Source organism: Lissotriton vulgaris, chromosome 3_1 (genome assembly GCF_964263255.1).
Source record: "Lissotriton vulgaris chromosome 3_1, aLisVul1.2, whole genome shotgun sequence".
Lineage (NCBI taxonomy): Eukaryota > Metazoa > Chordata > Amphibia > Caudata > Salamandridae > Lissotriton > Lissotriton vulgaris.
In genome coordinates, this window is record NC_141689.1 from 1,945,587,374 (window position 1) to 1,945,611,149 (window position 23,776).

Sequence of the window (23,776 nt, forward strand, 5' to 3'; positions counted from 1 at the left end):
GTATAGCTAGTCGTTTGGAGGTGTATGCCTCTTGACTAATGAATCTTCCCACCTGTCAGGGTGGACAGGATGGGAAGGGTCTGTCCTCGAATGGGGAATGAGAAATTATGCATCAAGGGTGCTGAAAGCTTTTGAGGCTCTCCACCTCGATGACTGTAAACACTAGCCATCCTGGGAGGGAGGAGGTGTGATCTCCTTCATGCCCAGGACTTTGTCTCCACACTGGGAAGTACTAGCACATCCCACCAAGAGAGAAGACTCTTGTCTTGGTGCAAAGCAGCTCAGTGAAGCCAGTCAAGGCACAGGGTCTCTGTATCCTAGGAGAAACCCACTCAGGGTGGCACCGGTGTGCATGCCAGCTCACACTCAACATGAGAATGGTGTTGGGGTGAAAAAGGACTATGTTTGACACCAAATGTGACACAATTCAGTTGTTCCATAATGAAGCTGGCTATCTCAAATTTCCATGTTACTCTATGGACCAATAGTCACTTACAGTAAAGCCTTGCCTTACAGGGTTACTGTGAGGCTATACATAGATAAACATATATATCCACATATTTAATGTAATTCACTCTCCTGAGCTTAGGAGAACAACTTTAAGTGTTACTAACTTACATGAAGGCAGGGGTGCGGCTCTGCAGCACATGGTGAGTGCAGAGTCACTGCTCATGTAGGGCTGCAATGGCAGACATGCAGACACACTTTAACTTGGGTCACACAAGGTGGTACAACCAGTGCTGAAGCCCTGGAATCCATCTATCACCCTTCCCCTAAGTACCACTGGTTCCATATACTAGGGACTTTTCAGGGGGCAAGGGACCTTACCAATTGGGTATACCATTTCACATCATTTTTAGGGGGAAAAGCACAGGCACGGGGGTCTTGATAACAGGTCTCAGTGCACTATCAGAGTCAAAAACCAACATCTAGCATTCTTAAATGGGGGAAAACTGTGTTCCTTCTGCAAAGAAGCCCCGTTTCGAACAGTTACAAACATGACCCAAGAAAATGGGAATCTGAACTTGGGGAAAATATTGATTCAGCTGTGGGGAAGTACTCAAATGAAACAAATTAGGACAGTATAGATCAAATACAGACATAAATAATACAGAACAGGATGTACTGCTCCCCTGACGTTTTACATAAATAATCCTAAAAATGTCTTCCTGCTATTCATGTTGCAGGTTTGATTCAGCAGGTTTGTTTCATTTGGCAAGGTTGTGTCCCTTAATAGTAATATATTAGGCTGAGGTAGCCCTGATTATCAGCGAGAGAGAGAGAGGAGAGAGTACTGTGGAGTGCATCTCGAGGATAAGATTCCTTCTTCAGTGAAAATGAAACTAGGGGGCTTGTTTATGAGAGGCTTGTGCCACAGGGTGTCACTTTTTCTGAAGTTCCAGTGGTGCAAACCCCTCAACCACAACTATAAGGCCACACAAAGCACCTTTGCACTGCTTTTCATGGCCTCATTGATATGGAGTAGGAGAAAGCAGCACAAGTTGCCTTAATGTGCACCAGAGATGTGTTACATGAGTGTGGCAGTATTATGTAAATTAATATAATGATGTAACATAAACTGTATATTTTTATTGCCGTACTTTTATGACTTGTAAAGTTGAAAAAAATGTTTTTATGATGAGTGTGGCAGTAGGTTTTCTCATGCACCACCAATGGATTTTGACAAGACCCCAGATTTACTTAATCACGTAAAAATGGGGCAGCACCAAAACCTTTTACCTCCCCAGATCAGCTATAACTAGGAGAAATGTTTTTATTTCTCCCAGATTTTCCTCTTTTGAAGAGGAAAATGTCTCTCTGGATGGTTTTTGTGCAGGAAGGCATCCCTTCCAGCACAAAAACAATTACACGATAAAATACAGTTTCTGGAATAAAAATATACAGTTTATGTTACATCATTATATTAATTTACATATTAGGCAATTCAGACACCCTTGCACCATGATTCAAAGGTGCCTTTGTAGGCGCTAGTCAGAAAATTGTGCTTCAGCACAGGGAGAAAGGAAAGGAATGCAGCGTATTTCAGAACTACAGTGCATTCCTTCCCTGGTATATTGGGCAGAAGACTTGCGGTCCTGCCCTTCACCATTTCCCCATAAATTAAGTCCTAGGGGGCTTATTTACAAAAGGCCTGCGCAGCCTGACAATTATTTTTTTTTTACGCTCCGTTGGTGCAGGCCTCTGAGTCATATATATGAGTTGACATATTGCCACCCTGCGTGGATTTGCATTGCATCATAGAAATGGAGTAAGGCAAGACAGCTCAAAGAGATGAATTGCCTTACTCTGCACCAAGGAGGCATTCCATGGGCATTGCAGTGGGTGTTCCCATACGGCACGCACAGATTTCGATGCTGCCCCAGGTTTACGAAATCACGTAAACCTGGGGCAGCGCCAAAATCTTATGACTCCCTAGAGCAGGCAAAATGAGGAGAATTGTTTTCATTTCTCTAAATTGTTTCCTCTTTTCATGTGTGTTGTGTTCTGCAGCACACATAGAAAGAGGAAAATGCCTCTGTGAATTGTTTTTGTGCAATCCTGACAACAATGCAGATGCCCTTGCAAGGGTACCTGCATTGGCACTAGGAATCATATTGTGCACCTACTGAAAGGACAGGAATACTCCATATATCATAAACATGGCACATTCCTGCGCTTTCCTTTTGACGCAAGGTATCATAGCTAAGTGACTTGCTGCACTGCCCTGCAAAACAAACTTGTAAATGAGGCCCTGGTGGTGGTGGTGATCTTGCTTGCAAAACATAAGCTGGTGAGATCATGGATGAAAGGCCTGATACCTAAAATTGCAGATTGGCTGATGGATGCTACAACCATTTAAGTAATGACAACAGATGTTGCAAAACTACAGGTCCCACAGGCCACACCCAGGGGCACATGGAGAACACTTAGACACTTTTCACTGCAGCCTGGAGAACTAGTATAACTGTTTCTCAGTAGAGACTATCAAAGGAGTTAAGGACATGGAATATGAGAAGCTTTGCTAAATGTAGCTGGGTGGTGAGGTCAAACCCTGTAGTCAGATAGACCCTCAAAAAATCTATAGCATACAATCATGGGAGGGGCTATAATATTTCGGGAGCTTTATTGGTATGGAAATATTACATCCTTAATAGTATCTGTCAGCTATGCCGATTTTCTTGTAAATATGCTGGAAATATCAAAACATTACTGTTTTCTTTTTGTTGTGCTTTTCTCTGCCAATTAAAATATTTAAAAACTAATTTCTGTCTTCAACAAATTTGAATTAAATAACCCAACTACTAACAAAAGAAATCCATTATATACAAAGAAAACTTTACAAACAGGTAACATACCTTTATAACAACGGTGCCTCATATAAAAATACATTTAGAATAGTACATCCTTCTTTTTATTCAGTTATTAACATCAGTGTAAAAAATGCTAATAAAGATACCCTTAAAGATGTAACATTATTTCTGGAGGCACAAATTATTCAGGAGAACAATACCAGGAAAAACAAGGTTATAGCAAGATAGGGGAGAAGCTAAGGCTTCAGCACACTGTTTACCCAGAAAAGGATTATACAAGAACATGTTCTGCCCTTCATTATACATTTAAATCAACTGCATTGTTCACCAGCGAGGGTGAATTAAAGTATTGCAAGGCACAACCACTGTATTCCCAGTGTTATTCTGAAAGGTTACCTATCAAATACAAGCCTCGTTCTAGACTTTACTTAATTTGCTTTTGACAAATTAAAATTGACGACTATTTCTAAAATAAACAAAAGTTGAAACAAATAATTGTCCTTCTAGTATATCGATTGCTGTTGTAATGATAACTCAAAGATGTCATTTTTAACACCTCCTTCTCAATAGATTTTACTTGTATATGAAAATAGGCTCATATGACAGATTGTTATTTTTCTATGTTTAATCAGCTTTATTAAGAATACACTTGCATAGTAATGAGCTGTCAATTTTAACATAAGTGCACAGACACAATATGAATATTAACATGAAAGAAAGGAAAGCTGTTAACACATTTGTATGTTACAATTGGAAAGAGGTAAAGATACAAAAAGGGGGAAGGAGGGTAATGTGAATGCACAATTGAATATCACATAGTAGCATGAATTAGTAAAAATAAAAAGATGAATAATTAAAAACAGGAATAATAAGATAATGCAACATATATACCAAGAAGCAGAGAAAATTACAATTTACAGAGGCTTAAAGTTTTCAGAATGGGTTACAATAATAATGTTGTTTAGCACCAGTTTTCAAGAAATTTGTTAACAATATCCACTATGAATCTCTATTAACATGCAGTCTCCCAGAGGAAGCAAAAGCAACATCTAACCTATGATAATGATGAACAATATTTCACCAAGAAGTAAATTATACATTAGTGAAAGCCTTCCAGTTAATTGTGATTTGCTGAAAAGCTAAGGCTATAGGGTCAAACAATCCCTTTTCATGGAGCTTTAATTTTTGATGTAGGACAATGCAGTCTAAAAATTATTGAAAGCTGGGACTAAATGTTTTTCCAAAAAGCAGCAGTATGGGGTCTTGAAAAAAGGAGATGTAACAAATTCCCATGAGGTTGTCCACATGACCAACAAGCTGTATTGGTCCCCTTTGAAGAACTGGCTATGGAGGTAGGTGTGTGATATAATCTGTGATATAAAAAGAATAGGGTTTGGTTGGTAGAGGCAGTTCTTGAAATTCTTTATATTTTAGACCAAATAGAAAATAGTCCAATTGCATCCCAAATCTGTTTAGTAGTTAAGCTGTATCTTGGTTTAATTTCGAAAGGGGTCTGGGGTCAAAAAGTATTAATAAATAGGAAAAGCTTTATGAGTAAGTGAAAGTAGTTTTAGAAGCAAGTCATATGACAAAGTGACAGAGGATATTAAAATACTGCTTGAAATTGACTAAAGGAATGAGGATTCACCCCATCAAATAAGTCCTGAACCAATATTATCCCCTTTTGTCTCCAAGATTTCCAATACATGGGCCTCTTTTTCATAATAATAAGACAATTATATCACAGAGGAGAGGGCAAAGGGAAAAAAAGAAACTCTACATTGAATCTCTGATTCATAATGAGGCTTCAGCAAAAAGCATGTCTGTTTAAATAATGGTAAAGATGTAATAGTGTTTTTGAAGAAAAAGCTAAGGCTTCTTTAGGAGAAAATAGTGTAAGGATGGAAAGTTCAACATCAAGCTACAGAGGCAGAAAGGGTGAAAGGATTGAAAGAAGCCTTTCAGTATCCTGTCTCAGTCAAAAGGTTTTATGGTATGTGTTATATCCTACATATTTATATAACATGTATTCTAGCCCTGCTGCCTCTAGCTGCTCAGCCAGAGTGTGTCTTGGTATTAGAATGTTGGTGTGACTGAGTGGGGTGAATGTGGGAGTCGGAGATGGGCTGAGCAGCTAGGGAGGCTGCTCCTGGTGGGGCTGGTACCACACTAGGCTGGCTGGAGTCATCACTGATGTAACATGATCTGAAGACTAAATAAACAAGTCTTGAATATACATCTTGGCTCCTGGTGTCTTTCCACTAAGGACACAACATTAATTTTGGGACGAGGACAGTCTTGAACGCCAGTGACTCTTGTTAAAACAAAGCAACAAAGAAACAAAGAAACTAAGGAACTAAGAGAGTAACCAAGAGATCCTTCTAGCAACTTCAAGTTAAAAAAAGAAGGAATTTCCAGGCAAGCCAGCACCAGCCCCTCCAGTGTCCTTCCTGTGGACAGCCCCAACGAGCAGTGTCATCACCAACTGACACTTCTGCCTGGGAATACATCTGCAGCTGTGAGCTGGTGGAGTAGTGCTACTACAACCAATTTTTGTTGGTCCAGCCACAGCGGTGAACAGTGAGTTGGTTGTGTAGTTCAACTACAGCCTCATCTGGAGTTCCAGCCACTTGGTAATGTACAAAAATGATTGTGAGTTGGATGGGTAGCATCTCTACAACCAGGTGTAGGTGTAACAGGCACATCGCGCTAAAGTGGGAAGAGTGCCTTTTAATTATAGTGACTTATAAGAGTTCTTGGCACAATTTTTGCGATGTGCAGTCAAAAAGGACCAGTTGATGGTGTTACAGTCACAGCGCTCTACAGAGCTTATAGCGTCTGTATAGTTAAGGCACAATTTGGGATTTGTAGTCATAAAGGAGTTATTACCTAACAGCGTCCAGTGACTACACAAATGGAGTTTTTCTAGTATTTTACTGACTTTTGTGAGCAGCGAATTATAGTGCTTCCAGTATCACAGTTATAGTGCTTCCAGTACCACAGTCCTGGTGCCTCCAAGACCCCAGTGACTTTAAAGTTATGACATTTGTCTGCTTTCCTGCAACTTTATCCAACAAGATCATCTAGGAATGGATTTATAGTAACCACAACATGTTGAAGTACTCATTTTGCTTTTTACAGTGGGGAACATGCTGCTGTAGGGCAAGTGGATCTACAAGTTTGTGGCACTGCGATATGCATCTCCACTGAGGAATAAGGAATTGGATTTACTCTGTTTTGTGGCAGTTAATAATTCGGCTAGTCGTGAGTAGCCTGGTGATGCACAGTTTCGTGGTGTGCTGGGTTTTTTTTCCACTAGAGTGTGCACTTGGACTTTGAAAGAATGTATTTTGGACTGCACAGCACTGTGCATGCTTTCGGTTGTCGGAAACTGAAGCAACTGTTTGCTGCGCCTGTCAAAGAAATGAGTTGGACACATGTTGTCTTTGGTGGTGAATTCTGCGGAGACATTTTCTCTGCGAGCGTTGGGAAACTGCTGTTTAAATTTCAAATTGCATGCGCGCAAGTCTTCTACAGCATGCAAAACTTTACCTTCTGTTCCCTCGTGGGATCCTGCATGACGTGTTGATCTTCAAGGAATCCGTTATGATGGTCATGCCCCTCACTGGACGCTTTTGAAGCACCAACGCGCTAGGAACCACCCGGCGCGACGTAAAAAATGTGCCGCCGTCTTCGAGTTCTTGCTGATGGAACTTCGCATTTGTTAGAGTTATTTTTTTTTTGCCCAGTCTCAATAAATGTATACATCATGATTATGAGGTTTATGCTGTTCAAGCAACATATGTACATGATGATATATTGTCTTTTTGGTATTTTTCGCGGAGATCCTCTGTTTCAAGTATGTCGGAGGAAATTCACATTGGGTAAGATTCCCGTTTTTTTTTCAGCTTGCATAATTCACGGAGCCTGTCAACTCTAACCTCCTTTGTTAACACATGTCTTGTGTGTTGCAGGGACTACTAGTTTCGTTTTTACAGCACATGAGGATACTGTAATCTGGGTGAATAATGAAATGTATCTGAGACCACTTAATGCCGTAACTTTAGTCATTTACACTTTCTGACCAATTTGCCCATTGTTTGCTAATTGTCTATGTAAATTTCTTCTGTAAGTTGGCATTGCACTGGGCATTAGGTTCCTTCTTATTAGACTGTGTTATTCAGTGTATTTTAACGTGGGCAAATATTGAAATGTACCTTTGTGCAATTTCCAAAATTGTTTGACAATGAGTCTGGGCTCACAGGTGTGGAAGAAACAAGTCTTGCAATTTGGTTTGTCTTGTTCTGTTTTCTCTACTGCAGGGAAAGTGTTTTGCTACAAATCGGGTGAGAGATCGCTCACCGGCGTGTACTAGTGTGTCTATTGTAAGGTGTCCAAATGCTCTTGTATAAATATTTATTAGAGTGTAAGCTGTTTCTTGCACAACCTTTTTTAGTAGTGATGCCACAGTTTAAAGTTGGTCTAAGGATGGGCTTTCTTAGTTTAGTATCTAAAGGGTGATTTTCACAGTTCCCTTACTTGTGGGATGGTCATAGGTTCAGTTACTCCTAAATAAGTGTGTATCCTCTTCAAGGGGTTCAGTACATGGGTCAGTTCCCATATTTGATGTTTTTAATGGGACAGTGTGCTACTCCTATGCGGGGTTGGTGTTGGGTTCATGTGTCAGTTCCCATTAGTATGTATCTAGGTGTTTCCCTACGCAGGGTTTGAGAAGGGTTTGAATTCCTGTTACAGTTGCGCGCAGTACATTAGTACTTACCTTTTTGGTTGGTGTTTTGGGTGACGACCCATTTAGTTCTCTTGTTTCCCTTGCTCTTGGGATTGTAGTCGCAGGGTACCTTAACCCATTGCATTGTAGTACTTATCGCTTCAGTAAGAGTTTCTAAGTTCTATGTATTGAGATATGATTAAAAGTTTCTCTTTTTAGGGGGGATAGGGGATTATGCTATTTATTTGTATTATTCTTTTCCATCCTTCCTTTACCACATGTTTTTCTCTTGTGATGCTTGGTTGTCATTGCTGCATACTAGAGATTTGTGATTTGCGCTTTCAATGATTTTCTCCTGCATTTATTATTCCATCTTCTTTGATGCGTTGTCAATTTGCTGCATCTTTAAGATTTCTAATGTAATTGTATTGGACTTACTCCTTTAGTTTTCTTTTTCTTTTTGTTTAAAGAAAAAGAGGTAATGTTATATCCTACATATTTATATAACATGTATTCTAGCCCTGCTGCCTCTAGCTGCTCAGCCAGAGTGTGTCTGAGTGTGTCTGACTATTAAAGAGCCTATCCTCCTCGCGCCCTCCAATTGATTGCTAATATTGTGGTGAGAGCGTGTTGTGTGCAACTCTGTTCGTAAATTTTTAAACTGTCATGCTGGTTTTGAACCTGTTTGCTTTTTACTCGTTTTTTTGGCAAAAACGTAGATTTTAAACTATTGTCTGCATTTGCACTGTAAAGCACGTTGATTTTAAAAATGGCTAGCTTTGCACTTATCTCCGAGGCGCGCTGACTCCCCGGTCCACCGCAGCTTTCATTGCTGATTGATGTGGAGGGAGGAATAGCGCTGGCACTTCCTGGTCGTTCCACGACGGGCGGCCATCTTGTTAGGGTGTCGGTCTAGTCTCCCAACCCTCCTAATCTACAAAGCCCCTGGTTTCTAGCGCAGCGGAGACACGCAGCGGGAGCGCCTTTGACGCGCCAAAGAGGCGCCAAAGAGAAGCCAGTCTGTGCCAGTACGGGGCCAGGGCCCTAGGGCCTGTATAGTGATCCCTGCACCAGTAAGTGTTAACGTTATGCATAATATAACATACACTGCTGCCGCACTATGCAATGTTCAAACATCCATTCGTGGAGACTGTGTGTGCAACCAAGTTCATTTTCTGGAAGGCCCCTTCTCATGTAAAAATTGCCGCTTTCAGAGTATGATTGCACCGCTTCGGCTGGAGCAATTAACTACGCCCGCTTCCCCTGCCCCTATCAACACCGGTTCCCGTAATAAATGCCTGCTATGTAATATTAGATCATTGCCTAAACATCACATGCAGATATGGGATCTTATCTCGGAGGCTGAACCTGACCTATGTTTCTTTACTGAAACCTGGTTAAAACCCCACACTGCACCTACTATTACCTTGGGAATACCGGTGGGATACAAAATTATCTGCCAGGACAGACCCATAAAAAAGGGAGGTGGCCTTGCCATCGTGCATAAAGACAATATTATGGTCTCCACTCTCGATAAATATTGCTCAGCAGAGATGGAGATGCTGGTTTTTAAAATCAGTACTTCGCCTAAATGTTTTATGAACGGTGCTTTGGTCTACCGACCTCCTGGACCTATGAACAATTTTTCCAACACTTTAATGGAATTATTGGCCCCCCATGTTAGAGGCAAGAAAGACTTTTTATTATTGGGTGATTTTAATATACATGCAGAGCTAAAGGATGAAAAAGAGACCCAGGATTTCCTAAATGATCTCTGTTCATTGGGATTTTTGCCACGTAACAAAGGACCCACCCATAGGGCCGGACATACTCTGGACCTCATCTTGTCCAGGCTCCCTGGAGTTGAGTGTTCTGCCCCTATTGCAAATCTATGGACGGACCATTTTACTATAGAATTTTATATCCCTGAGATAGGACCAACTCCCAAGAGATCTATTCAGATCCCCATGAAACTGAGACAATGGCACAAGATAACCAATGAACCTTTTAGGGATGCCTTCTCTATCCAAGATTATGCCGCAACCAATGACATTGATGTGGCGCTAGAGAGATATGAAAAGGCAGTAACCATTGCCATTGAGCATATAGCTCCTATGAAAACCTTTAAAACACGCCCAACTAAAAATCAGGAGGTGTGGTTTTCAGAGGACCTGAGATCCATGAAGCGTAGAAAAAGAAAATTAGAGAAAACCTGGCGTAGATCTCATTTGGAGTCAGATAAATTTTATTTATTTATTTATTTTTTGCATTTGTATGGCGCTCAGCTACCCAACAAGGGTTTCCCGGCGCCTGTGACAGTGAGTTGGATAAAGGAAATGCTGAGTTTGTTGATTAGCACAGTTGTTTCTGAAACAGCCAGGTTTTTACGTATCTCCGGAATTTAGTGTAGCTATCTTCTTTCCGGATATGCAGGGGGAGTGAGTTCCACAGAATTGGACCTCTAACAGTGAAGGATCTCCCGCCAGTTCTTTGAAGTTTAAATCTAGGCACGGCGAAGTTTGAGGCCGTTTGGGAGCGGAGGTTTCTTGTTGGCAAGTAGGGGGAGGCTAAGGCTTGAAGATAGGAGGGAGCCGTTTTATGTTTAATTTTGAACATGTAGCTCAGGGTTTTGAAGCTGATCCGATGTTCGACCCTGAGCCAGTGTAGTTCGTTCAGGTGTTTTGAGACTCTTTCAGCCTTTGGAATCCTTCTCAAGAGTCTTGCAGCGGAGTTTTGAATCATTTGGAGTCTCTTGATTACTGCTAAGTTAGAGCTGAGATAGAGGATATTACCGTAGTCAATACGCGATGTTACTAGAGCGTTTACTACGGTTTTTTGCGTGTCCGGGGGCAGCATCCAAACGATTTTCTTTAACCATTTTATTATAGTGAAGCATAGTCCTGCGACTTTATTTGCCTGCTGTTTCATAGACAGAGTATCGTCTATGATGACCCCTAGGTTTCTAACCTGGGTAGCTGGCGGGGGAATGTTACCCAGCTCCGGTGGCCAATGGGAGGGGTTCCAGAGTTCTTTGTTTCGTCCTAGCAGGAGTACCTCAGTTTTGTCCCCATTTAATTTTAACTGGTTGGTAGTCATCCAGTTGAAAATATTTTGAAGTCCGGTTTTGAGTGTGGAAGGAGCTAACGGGTTTGCTTCGGAGAGGGAGAAAATGATTTGGGAGTCGTCAGCGTAGGTCATTAACGTTAGGCCTGCGCCATCTGCCAGATCTGGAGTATCAGAGGGCGCTAAAATTATATCACAAAGCTATTCGAACAGCTCGTAAACATCATATTACCTCACAGTTAGAGGCGGTAAGAAATGCGCCGAGGATGCTCTACCAAATACTGAACTCCTTCCTGAAGCCGGCAGCATGTGAGAGTGTTGACACTTCATCTCAACAACTTTGTAATGATATTTCTTGCTTCTTTACGAACAAGATTGAAACCATTTATGAGAAGATTCATGCCTCTATTACTTCCATTGGACATGTTACTCTTCCCACTGTTGTCCCAGCGAGTGAAAAAATCATCGCTTCCACTCTGTCGAACTTTTCTAACATCACCTTGGCTGAAGTGGAGGGACTCATTACAACTAGAAAGAGTGGGAGTCCTATGGATCAGCTTCCACCGAGAGTGATGGTTTCAGTGAGGAGCATATTAGCACCAGAAATACAAAGTTTAGTCAACCTCTCCTTGGACACAGGTCGTGTCCCACTAGAGTGGAAGAGAGCCCAAGTGCGACCCATCCGCAAGAACACCGCCACTGCATGGGCTGACATGACCAATCTGAGACCCATTTCCCTTTTACCATTCATGGGAAAGCTCATAGAAAAGCACGTCAATAAGCACTTGTCTAATCAGCTGGAACATACTGGTGCCCTAGATCCATCTCAGTCGGGCTTTAGACCAAAATACAGCACGGAAACAGCATTGCTGTCAATTACCGATGATCTACGCATGCTCCAGGACAAAGGAACATCAGCTGTCCTGGTGCTGCTAGATTTATCTGCAGCTTTTGATACCATCTCACATGAGATTTTGGTCGAGCGTCTGACTGGGAGTGGACTAGGGGGCATGGCACTGGCTTGGCTAAAGAGTTTTCTTTTGGATCGGACCCAATGTGTCACCATGGGTGATTTCCGATCCGAGGAGACCAGGATTACTAAGGGGGTGCCACAGGGCTCCTGTTTGAGCCCTACATTATTCAACATCTATGTGGCCCCCCTGGCTAATATCCTGAGAGCCTTTGGTTTTTGCCCAGTGTCATATGCTGACGATACCCAGCTGCTCTTTCCCTTTGACCATCTTACTCCAGAGGTATTACATTCTTTCTCTGAGGGGATGAGAGCAGTTTCCCAGTGGATGTCTTTGAATATGTTGCAGTGCAATGTTTCAAAGACAGAGGTTATGCTTTTCGGTGAGGCTAAGATCTGCTGGGCTCCTGACTGGTGGCCTTTAGATCTAGGCCCAGTCCCTGAGCCTAAGCAGATAGTCAAAAACCTAGGGGTCCGTCTGGAACAAGAACTCAGCTTGAAGCAGCATGTTACCAACATTGCTGGATCTTGCTTTCGGACTATTGGATTGCTGCGCAGAGTTTTTCCATTGCTTCCAGACACCATCAGAAAGACCCTGGTCCAGGCGTTGGTCATCAGCCGTCTCGACTATTGTAATGGTCTCTTGCTGTCAGCTAATGAGGAGGATCTGGATAGGTTACAGGTTGTGCAGAACACCGCAGCCAGGCTGGTTCTAAATGCCCCTCCAAGAACACCTTCAAAACCTCTTCTTGCCAGGCTTCATTGGCTTTCCATCCGTCAGAGAGTTGTTTTTAAGATCTGTTGTACGGTCCACAAAGGACTTCATGGCTTGGGCCCCTCCTATCTGGCAGACAAGTTTGTGCCGTATGTTCCTTCTCGTGCTCTACGGTCCAGTGACCAAATGCTGCTCACGATTCCTAGGATCAAGAAGGTTAGGCAAGGGGGTAAGGCTCTGTCTGTGAGGGGACCGAGGATTTGGAACGGTCTCCCTCTCCAGCTTAGGCAGCTTGTAAATAATCTGGCCTTCAGAAAAAAGCTGAAGACGTTCTTGTTCCAGGTCTAACCACACAGTTTAGGAACTAGATTGGAGCCATGGAATTCGATCTCCTGCAGGTTCAGCAGTCAGATAGCGCGGAGATACTCCCTCAGGAGTTTATTCTAGCGCTCTATAAACCCGCAAAATAAATAAATAAAATATTAGAATGTTGGTGTGCCTGTGATGCGTGGAAGGCCTGGGTGACTGAGTAGGGTGAATGTGGCAGTTGGAGATGGGCTGACCAGCTAGGGAGGCTGCTCCTGGTGGGGCTGGGACCACACTAGGCTGGATGGAGTCATCACTGATGTAACATGATCTGAAGACTGAATAAAGAAATCTTGAATATACATCTTGGCTCCTGGTGTCTTTCCACTAAGTACACAACAGTATGTCCGAAAGTCTGAAAAATGTTCACCCCCTTCTTACTTAGGTTTCTTAAGGTGGGAGAGGGAGATTCTTGATTGTTTTGTATTCCAAAGAAATTTGGAGAGAAAAGAGTCTATTTAAAAAAAAAATATATATATATATATATATATATATTCAATGAAAAAACCATTGGTTGTAGGCCATATATAGTTAGGGATTTGCATTTAGAAAACCTTATTTTACTCGCATAAAACCATTGAAATTCCATATATAGTTATAAGCGCTAACTATATATCGCGCACCCGCAATCCACTGCTGATGATGTCACATATTACATCATTCATGACATGGTTAGTGACATCACTGATGACATCACTGATGACATCTCAAATGACATCACTGATGACATCACTGATGACAACATCCAGTGACTGTATGTTTCTGTAAAGTTAAAACATGTTTTACATATTGAAGAATGAGTACATGTATAAGTGTCTGGATGAAGGATTTACTAGGTGCATGACTGACTGATTGAGTGAGTGATTAAATGTGTCTCACTGAGTGCATGGGTTAGTGACTAAACTGTTTTAATTTGTGCATCATTATATCTGTTGTTCTACAAACTGCTGCATATGTTGATCAGTAGCTATATGAGTAACTGTATGGGTTATTGATTGGTTGTCCAAGTATTTGTATGGGAAACTGAGTGTGTGTGTATGGGTGGCTGGGAGGTGTGTGACTCTGTACATAGATGTGTGAGTAGTTGATTCACTATATGTATAGATTCAAAACTGCATGTGGAAACAGCTGTATGGGCGGTTGACTGTGCATGAGTGTATTAGTGAGTGAATGGATATCTCAGTGCTACATGTCAAATTAAGTACATATGTAAAACACAGTACATGTGAGAGTTGACATCTATAAATAACTGTGCATAAGAGCTAGTGAATGTGTGAGTGGCTGTATGGATCATTGTGAACATGTATCAGAGATTGTATAAGAGAGTAAAGTAAATATGTGTTAGTATATGTTTGAATAAGTAAGGTGTGTATAACTGTATAGTTGAGAAAATGGAGGTGTGATTACTTTTTGGCATAACTGACTAGGTGTGTGAGTAACTCCATGGATGAGTGACTGTCTGTTTACACTGATTGTATCTAAGGTTATATTAGAGTCTGAAGAGGTTCATGGTATTATCACATGAATGATATCATCAGTGATGTGATCAGTCATGTCAAATGAGATGTTATCAGTGATGTCATCAGTGATGTCATTTGAGATGTCATCAGTGATGTCATCAGTGATGTCACAAACCATGTCATGAATGATGTAATATGTGACATCATCAGCAGTGGATTGCGGGTGCGCGATATATAGTTAGAGCTTATAACTATATATGGAATTTCAATGGTTTTATGCGAGTAAAATAAGGTTTTCTAAATGCAAATCCCTAACTATATATGGCCTACAACCAATGGTTTTTTCATTGAATTTTCAAGGTTTTGTAAATGCAAATTCCTAACTATATATGGAGTATAACCTATGGTTTTTTCTGTGAATTTCAATGGTTTTTTAATAGCAAATATCAAAAGATGTCAAATGTCAAGTACGTGATAGGTAAAAACGTTTTCGTGTTTAAGCACGCTGATGTGCTTTGAACGCTGCCCCCCCCCACTCCCCTCTTTTCTCTTAGTAGTACTCTCTCTTTGCAGATAGTGAACGGTAGTTAACTCAGACCTTTACCCCTGTTGTAATCCGTCGTACCTGCTTGTCTCTCCATTTGATTGATTATTATCCAAGCATTTACTGTTTTACAATTGGTTCTCTTTGGGTCATTCTCTATTTACAAACAAGCACAAAGTCGCAATACTCTGTTTAGTCTTTGCAGATAGTGAAAAATCGTGTAAAAAAATAAAAGTAATCGAGCAAAATCAGTAGACCACTAATTCGATCTCTTTTTGACCTCGGTAAAATACAAACATTAGGAATAACCCTTCATGAGAAATACGAAAATAGTGAAATGAACTGAGCTCCACACCATGAGGGCTGCAAAACAGCTCGACTCCGCCACCCACACCGCCCAAAATAACGGCAAACCCTATGCAAATATTATAAATATACACAACACACCAGCAACACACCAGCAAAGAAACAGAGTAAAACATTTTATTAAATAACTATTTACATAACTATTTTATACTTTTTATTGCCCGATCCGGCTAGCTCAATCGATCGAGCATGAAACTCATGCACTGATAACAAGCGTTGAGAGTTTGTAGAATGATGGCTTCAGATTTTCCACATATGGTGTACTGGCGCGAACTGGCAGGGGGCGTTTGGATTCTACCCCTTCTCCAAATAAGATTTTCATACGTGAATGTTCGTTCATGCTTTTTGTCCCTGACTTGCTTCCATGTCACTGCCTTACATACATGGCATAAGTCCTGGTTGTAGAGTGCCATACTTCAGAGTTCTAAGCAGCTCTTGTAACACTGTTTAAACCTTATTTGCACCTGCTGCAGCTTCACTATTCAAAGTAAGTGGGGTCCATTTGTGGACCTGACTGCATTGGAAAACAATGTGATACGGTGCCTTTCTAAACCGCTTGACGGAGGCCCCCGAGGGGCGGTGAGATGGCGCGGACTGAGAGGGGGCGCTTGGCTCCTGCCCCCTCCCCAAGTCGTGTTGCCCTGGTGAGGCCTGAGATCGCCCCCGGCATAGGCGGCCGGCTCCCGGGGTCCGGCGGAATTTTTTCCCTTTTGAAGAATCTTTCATTCTGGACCTTGTCCCACAATCCGTTTCACCTGAAGACACGCTGTCGTAGGGCGCCCCTTTACCGTTTTAGTTGCCATTCCGCCCGCTTTTGGTACTCTGTGCCTCTTCCGCCATTCAGCTGTTTACCGCTCGCTCTTGCGACTACAACGTCTCGCTCACCATGTAGTTGAGTTGCTCCCGCTCTTAAGATTTGACCGAACTTTTTGGACTGCTGAAAGCGGTTGTATTCCGACCGCTGGTTGGTGGAGACATTTTGACTATATTCTGCACCTGCATTGTCGCGTAATGCGTCATATGACGCGACGCGTTAGCGCACCCGGAAGTGCTCCGGTGCGCAAGGCGCAGCTTCCCGGAAACGATCCAGAGCGCGCCGCGCAGCGCGTAACGTAAGCATAACAGGTCATGTGACTTGTTAATAAAACTTTTCATTGGTTCATTTTACTTTTCTTTTCCTAATTATGTAAGACTAGGTCATGTGACCTAAAAATAACACTTTTCATTGGATTAAAACATTTTTTTTCCCCAAACGATGAAAGCCCCACCTTGTTTCTGGATGTTTCAGACTGAAGCTGCCGTCACCATGAGAGCACCACCATCTCGTAGCTCCGTCGTGGCCATTCCGCAAGCAATCATGGCAGCCGCTCCCCACCGGAAGCCTGCGGGAGTCGAGGGCCCCCAAGACTTTTGTACAATCTTCAAGGCTGAGGGGACGCTTTCGAGAATGGAACCCAAGCCCTGGCAGACAAGCGTCCGAGTTCCAAGGTGTCCCAGGGCCATTTTACTGGACCAGGCCCAAGTCCGAAGAGCCGGCCGCCATTTTAAGAGTCCTGTGGCAGCCGCCTATCGCTGCACCGCAAGAGTGGGAGCAACTCAACTACATGGTGAGCGAGACGCTGTAGCCGTAAGAGCGGGCGCTAAACAGCTGAATGGCGGAAAAGGCACAGTGTAGCAAAAGCGGGCGGAATGGCGACTGAAACGATAAAGGGGCGCCCCACTACAGCAGACAAGCCTCCGCCATGTGCTTCAAAACTGCATATGTATCTCGTGATATCAAGGTTGGGCAACCAGTACAGAACAAGCAGTTACGAGTCCCATTTACACCGGCGCCATTTTGGGCGCGGCCGGGCAGGTCCAGGATCTACTGAAACATAAAAAATGAGGCTGACGTCTCTGAAGCAGTTGACGAACAGCAGGACATAGCAAATAAACATGAACTCTCTAAAGCTGTTAACTCACTGCAGGACAAAACAAGTGAACCTGAAACCTCTAGAATAATTGTCGCTCAAAAGAACAACACACAAAACTCTGTAGAGCCTGAAGAAAAAAAAACAGAAGGGCACTGTAGTTTCAGACACACTTAACACTAATGACTAAACAAAGATATCGTCTGTTTATAAAGCAGTTATCATCTTGACAGAATTGACAAAGAAGTGTACAGACACCAATGCATCAGCATTCTCGGAGATAACATCTTAAGGAACAAAGAAAGACCTGTTCACTCTTGACACCCCAGGTGCTGTGTATATTGCACTATAGTGCTGCATCGAGAAAACGGGCAACCCTATTGATGTGGATTTTTCATTATTGATTATTGTAAAGAAATTGCGACTCCCCCCTTTAGCAGATTAGCTAAATGTTTGCGTAATTTAGGCATAAAAGTTATATTATTGTTGTTGTTATCATTATAGTTCTGGTTAATTTCAAAAAATGGTTAAATATATTTACAGTTTTTGTTGCGTTCGTTATATTTAAATGTTAATAAAGTTTTAAAATGTAACTGTCTTGGAGTACTATATTTTTTTAAAAAATCGGGTGAATGGGGCCTTGAATCGGGTTATTGTCATGTGTGGGCTTTGCAAGTGTACTGCTACAAGATCGGACATTTCAAACTCAAATGCACGTTCTTTTTCTTACCTTTCCGAAGCATGGAGCGCAATAGCAGGCAGAGAAAGGGTGATGCACGTGTTGAACACTGCCTGGCCTGCAAATTGCTGGCAGTGCCCCCCCCACCGGCTCCTGAAAGAGGGCACACACACACCGCCGCCCCGAGTACTTCACAAATCTTTAAAAGACCATGCGCTTGTTCAATGTGAAGTGGATAACATGGCTAATAGCATTTGCTGGATAATGCATGAATATCGCTGACTTTTCAACGATATTCATGCATTGCGGCCGTGTTTTATCGCATTTGCGATAAACCTTGCTAATAGCAAGGTTTATGTGCGATAAAATTCGCCGATGTGCGGCGATAATTTTTGTCTCTAAACAAGTTAGAGACAAAATTACCGCTAGTTGTTGGTAATATGCCCCCGGGTTTTTCCTTGCAGGAATCGGGAAGCGAAAGACTAGCACTGAAATCAGTAGTCTCACGCCTGAATCGGGAGGGTTGGCATGTCTGGATACTCTACAGCTGGGGTCATAAACTACATTCGCAGGGCTAGGTGATAGCCTAGGTCCGGCCTGGACAATCGGACACAGAGGAAGAGGAGTGTCAGAGGGTGCGGTAGTGAATAGGGTGAAAGGGAGGTGTCGGGCAGGCACAGGGTGTGATTCTCAGAGAAGAGCAGCGCAGATGGGGGGAAGTATATGGCCCATGCATGAGAGAGAGAGCGGGGGTGACCATTGCGTGGGGGAGATGCGTGCGAGGGTGGGGAGCCATGCTGAGAATCGGCGGCGTGCAGAGAGTGGCCCTGGTCAAGGCATCTAAAATGGCTGCCGTGCACGACAAAATTGTGGCATTGGACAAAACGCAAGATGGCGCAGACAATGTTTATCAATAAGGATTCATTTATAACAAAATATTTACTCGCAGTGACAACATGGTGGTCAACACTTCCTGATTTCCATAGAATCGAACGTTAACAAACGTCACGCAGCAAAAAAAAAAAAAAAAAAAAAAAACACGCACAGAGCAGTTTTTAGCCATGTTATCCAATGGAAGGTGGATAACACGGCTAAGAGCATTTGCTGGATAATGCATGAATATCGCTGACTTTTCAACGATATTCATGCATTGTGGCCGATGTGCGGCGATAATTTTTGTCTCTAAACAATTAAAACGAAGCACAAAATGGCGAATTCCCGTTTCGCTACCAGTTTGCGGCCCAGTTCGCGGCCCGGGAAACGCTTCTACCGTGAAAAAAATTTTTTTTTTTATTTTCCCCACGGGACCCTTCAATAACCCCAACAACAATCCTAGGGGGTCAAGAGGGGGATACCTTGCCCGCTTTCATTAAATTCCCCCTTCGTTTTTCACCTCTTCTTCTCTCTCGATCCTACCGAGAGATAAGATGGCGGCCGCTCCGGACTGTCACGCAGCAAAAAAAAAAAAAAGCTCACGCACAGCCGCTGGAAGAGATGTATCAACATATATGAGCCTCCTCAGCCACCCTCAGGAAATATAGGGGATTAGGATACGTCTCCCGCACCCCCTTATACCTAGTAATTTAATTAACGAAGCACAAAATGGCGAATTCCCGTTTCGCTACCAGTTTGCAGCCCAGTTCGCGGCCCGGGAAGCGCTTCTACCGTGAAAAATCATTTTTTTTTTAATTTTCCCCACGGGACCCTTTAATAACCCCAACAACATTCCTAGGGGGTCAAGAGGGGGATACCTTGCCCCCTTTCATTAAATTCCCCTTTCGTTTTTCACCTCTTCTTCTCTCTCGATCCTACCGAGAGACAAGATGGCGGCCGCTCCGGACTGTTTAGAATGTTGACAGACACCGGAGAGCCAATCAGCTTTCTGCGCGCAAAGTTCCGAAACGCGAAAAGTAAGCGGACCGGATCGCTGCCCGGAGCGCTGTTACAGATATATATCTTGATTTAAACGTTAATTTCTCAAAATCCACTGAAGCACATATATTGAGACCTAGCAAAGGCACATCGGGCTAACAGTCCCTACAATTTTGCCAAGTTTCGTGCAAATCCATTCAGCCGTTCGAGCTAAAAGTGAGTCCAACCGCCCTATGGAAAACTCAATGTAAAAAACGCGTTTTGGGACCCCCCTTTTTTCTCAGCCCCCCCTTGACGAAACCCCACCAAATTTTCAGGGGCTGCTCAGAAACAAAATGTGCCATTTTCCTGAAAATTTCAGCCGATTCCGTCCACAAACGCCAAAGTTATTAGACATAGAATTTTCAGAAATCCCATAGGGAATTAATCCTAACTATATATACCTACTGGCGATAGCCAGTAGGTAATATATATATATATATATATATATATATATATATATATATATATATATATATATATATATATACATTACCTACTGGCGTTCGCCAGTAGGTATATATAGTTAGGATTATTTGTCTATGGAACTTTTGAAAATTCTATGTCTAATAACTTTGGCGTTTGTGGACGGAATCGGCTGAAAGTTTCAGGAAAATGGCACATTTTGTTTCTGAGCAGCCCCTGAAAATTTGGGGGGGTTTCCTCAAGGGGGGGCCGAGAAAAAAGGGGGGTCCCAAAACGCGTTTTTCCCATGTTAATTTCCATAGGGCGAAGGGGAAATTTAATGAAAGGGGGCAAGGTATACCCCTCTTGACCCCCTAGGAATGTTGTTGGGGTTATTAAAGGGTCCTGTGGGGAAAATAAAAAAAAATTATTTTTCACGGTAGAAGCGCTTCCCGGGCCGCGAACTGGGCCGCAAACTGGTAGCGAAACGGGAATTCGCCATTTTGTGCTTCGTTTTAATTAAATTACTAGGTATAAGGGGGTGCGGGAGACGTATCCTAATCCCTTATGTTTTCTGAGGGTGGCTGAGGAGGCTCATATATGTTGATATATGTCTTCCAGCGGCTGTGCGTGCGCCATCTTGTCTCTCGGTAGGATCGAGAGAGAAGAAGAGGTGAAAAACGAAGGGGGAATTTAATGAAAGGGGGCAAGGTATTCCCCTCTTGACCCACTAGGAATGATGTTGGGGTTATTAAAGGGTCCCGTGGGGAAAATAAAATGATTTATCACTGTAGAAGCGCTTCCCGGGCAGCAAACTGGTAGCGAAACGGGAATTCGCCATTTTGTGTTTTGTTTTAATTAAATTACTAGGTATAAGGGGGTGCGGGAGACGTATCCTGATCCCTTATGTTTTCTGAGGGTGGCTGAGGAGGCTCATATATGTTGATACATGTCTTCCAGCGGCTGTGCGTGAGCTTTTTATTTTTTTTGCTGCGTGACGTCTGTTAACGTTCGATTCGATGGAAATCAGGAAGTGTTGACCGCCAATTTGTCAGTGCGATAAAATATTTTGTTATAAATGAATCCTTATTGATAAACATTGTCTGCGCCATCTTGCCTTTTTTCCAATGCCACAATTTTGTCGTGCACGGCAGCCATTTTAGATGCCAGGCCGGTCCCAGGCTATCACCTAGCCCTGCGGATGTAGTTTATGGCCCCAGCTGTAGAGAATCCAGACATGCCAACCCTCCCGATTCAGGCGTGAGACTACTGATTTCAGTGCTAGTCTCCCGCCTCCCGATTTCTGCAAGCAAAAACCCGGGGGCATATTACCAACAACTAGCGATAATTTTTGTCTCTAACTTGTTTAGAGACAAAAATTATCGCCGCACATCGGCGATTTTTATCGCAGATAAACCTTGCTATTAGCAAGGTTTATCGCAAATGCGATAAAAAACGGCCACAATGCATGAATATCGCTGAAAAGTCAGTGATATTCATGCATTATCGAGCAAATGCTCTTAGCCATGTTATCCACCTCCCATTGGATAACATGGCTAAGAACTGCTCAGGGCAGGTGTTAGCTTTTGGAGATAGCGATGTTAGGGACTGTTTCCAGTCGCTAACATCTTGGCACGCCCACTTTGCATGTCATTAGTGATAAATATCACTGACATGCAAAGCGGGGCCCAAGATGGTCGCTATCTCCTTTTAGCTGTCACTAACTGGTGTTAGCGACAGCTTGGTAATAGGGAGATCATTTTATCTCTGCTTTCTTGGCTTTTAAAGCCAAAAAGGCGGAGATAAACCCCCTTGATAATATGCCCCACGATTCCTCGGGGGTTTCAGGTGACAGGGCTTGGTATTGTGTTACGTGGTAATTCTTCCAGGAAACGTCAGAGGGTCGATGCAGGGGTTCTAGAAGGGGTGATAAACCATTTAAGCCTCATGAACAAGCGCATGGTCTTTTAAAGATCTGTGAAGTACTCGGGGCGGCGGTGTGTGTGTGTCCTCTTTCAGGAGCGGGCGGGGGGGGGGCACTGCCAGCAACTTGCCAGGCCAGGCAGTGTTCAACACTTGCATCACCCTTTCTCTGCCTGCTATTGCGCTCCATGCTTCGGAAAGCTAAGAAAAAGAACGTGCATTTGAGTTTGAAATGTTCGATCCTGTAGCAGTACACTTGCAAAGCCCACACATGACAATAACCCGATTCAAGGTCCCATTCACCCGATTTTTTAAAAATATATAGCACTCCAACAAAGTAGGATTATAAAACTTTATTAACTTTTAAATATAACGAACGCAACAAAAACTGTAAATACATTTAAACATTTTTTAACAAAAAAAAACAACAATGGTCAGAAGCTGTCTTTTGTGCGAATAGTCCCAAGGCACCACAACGTGCTGAGTTCTGGACGGCACCCAGGTGATGTCACCTGGGTGCCGCACTGGTTTTTTGGTTTCCTACAATGCAGTTCAGAAAAACAGCGTGGGGCGTCCCGGGTGGTGCGGGTGGAGGCCTCGTCAGTAGCAGTCTGTTGTGCGAATAGTCCCAAGGCAGCAGAACGCGCTGAGATGTGGATGGCACCCAGGTGATGTCCAGTAAACTGCCGCACTGGTTTTGGTATCCTACAATGCTGCTCCGAAAATTGGCGTGGGGTGGCCCGGGGGGGGCGTGGGGGAGGCGGCGTGAACGGGCCTCCCCAGGTGGCGGCCATCCAGCTGAGTTGCACCCGCTCTTGCGGCTACAGCGTCTCGCTCACCATGTAGTTGACTTCCGCCCACTCTTGCAGTGCAGCGATAGGCGGCTGCCACAGGACTCTTAAAATGGCGGACGGCTCTTCGGTTTTGGGCCTGGTCCACTAAAATGGCTCTGAGACACCTTGGAACTCGGACGCTTGCCTGCTAGGGCTTGGGCTCCATTCTTGAAAGCGTCCCCCCAGCCGTGAAGATTCTACAAAAGTCTTGGGGGCCCTCGACTCCCGCAGGCTTCCGGTGGGGAGCGGCTGCCATGATTGCTCGCGGAATGACCACGACGGAGCCACGAGATGGTGGTGCTCTCATGCTGACGCCAGCTTCAGTCTGAATCATCCAGAAACAAGGTGGGGCTTTCATCGTTTGGGAAAAAAAATGTTCTAAACCAATGAAAAGTGTTATTTTTAGGTCATATGACCAAGCCTTCCATCTTTAGGAAACCAAAAGTAAAATGAACCAATGAAAAGTTTTATAAACAAGTCACATGACCTGTTATGCGGCATAGGGCTACAAAAAGCGTAGAAAATCCGTTGGCACGTGAGGCGGCGTCAGTAGCGGACCGATGTGCGAATAGGCCGAAGGCAGCACAACGC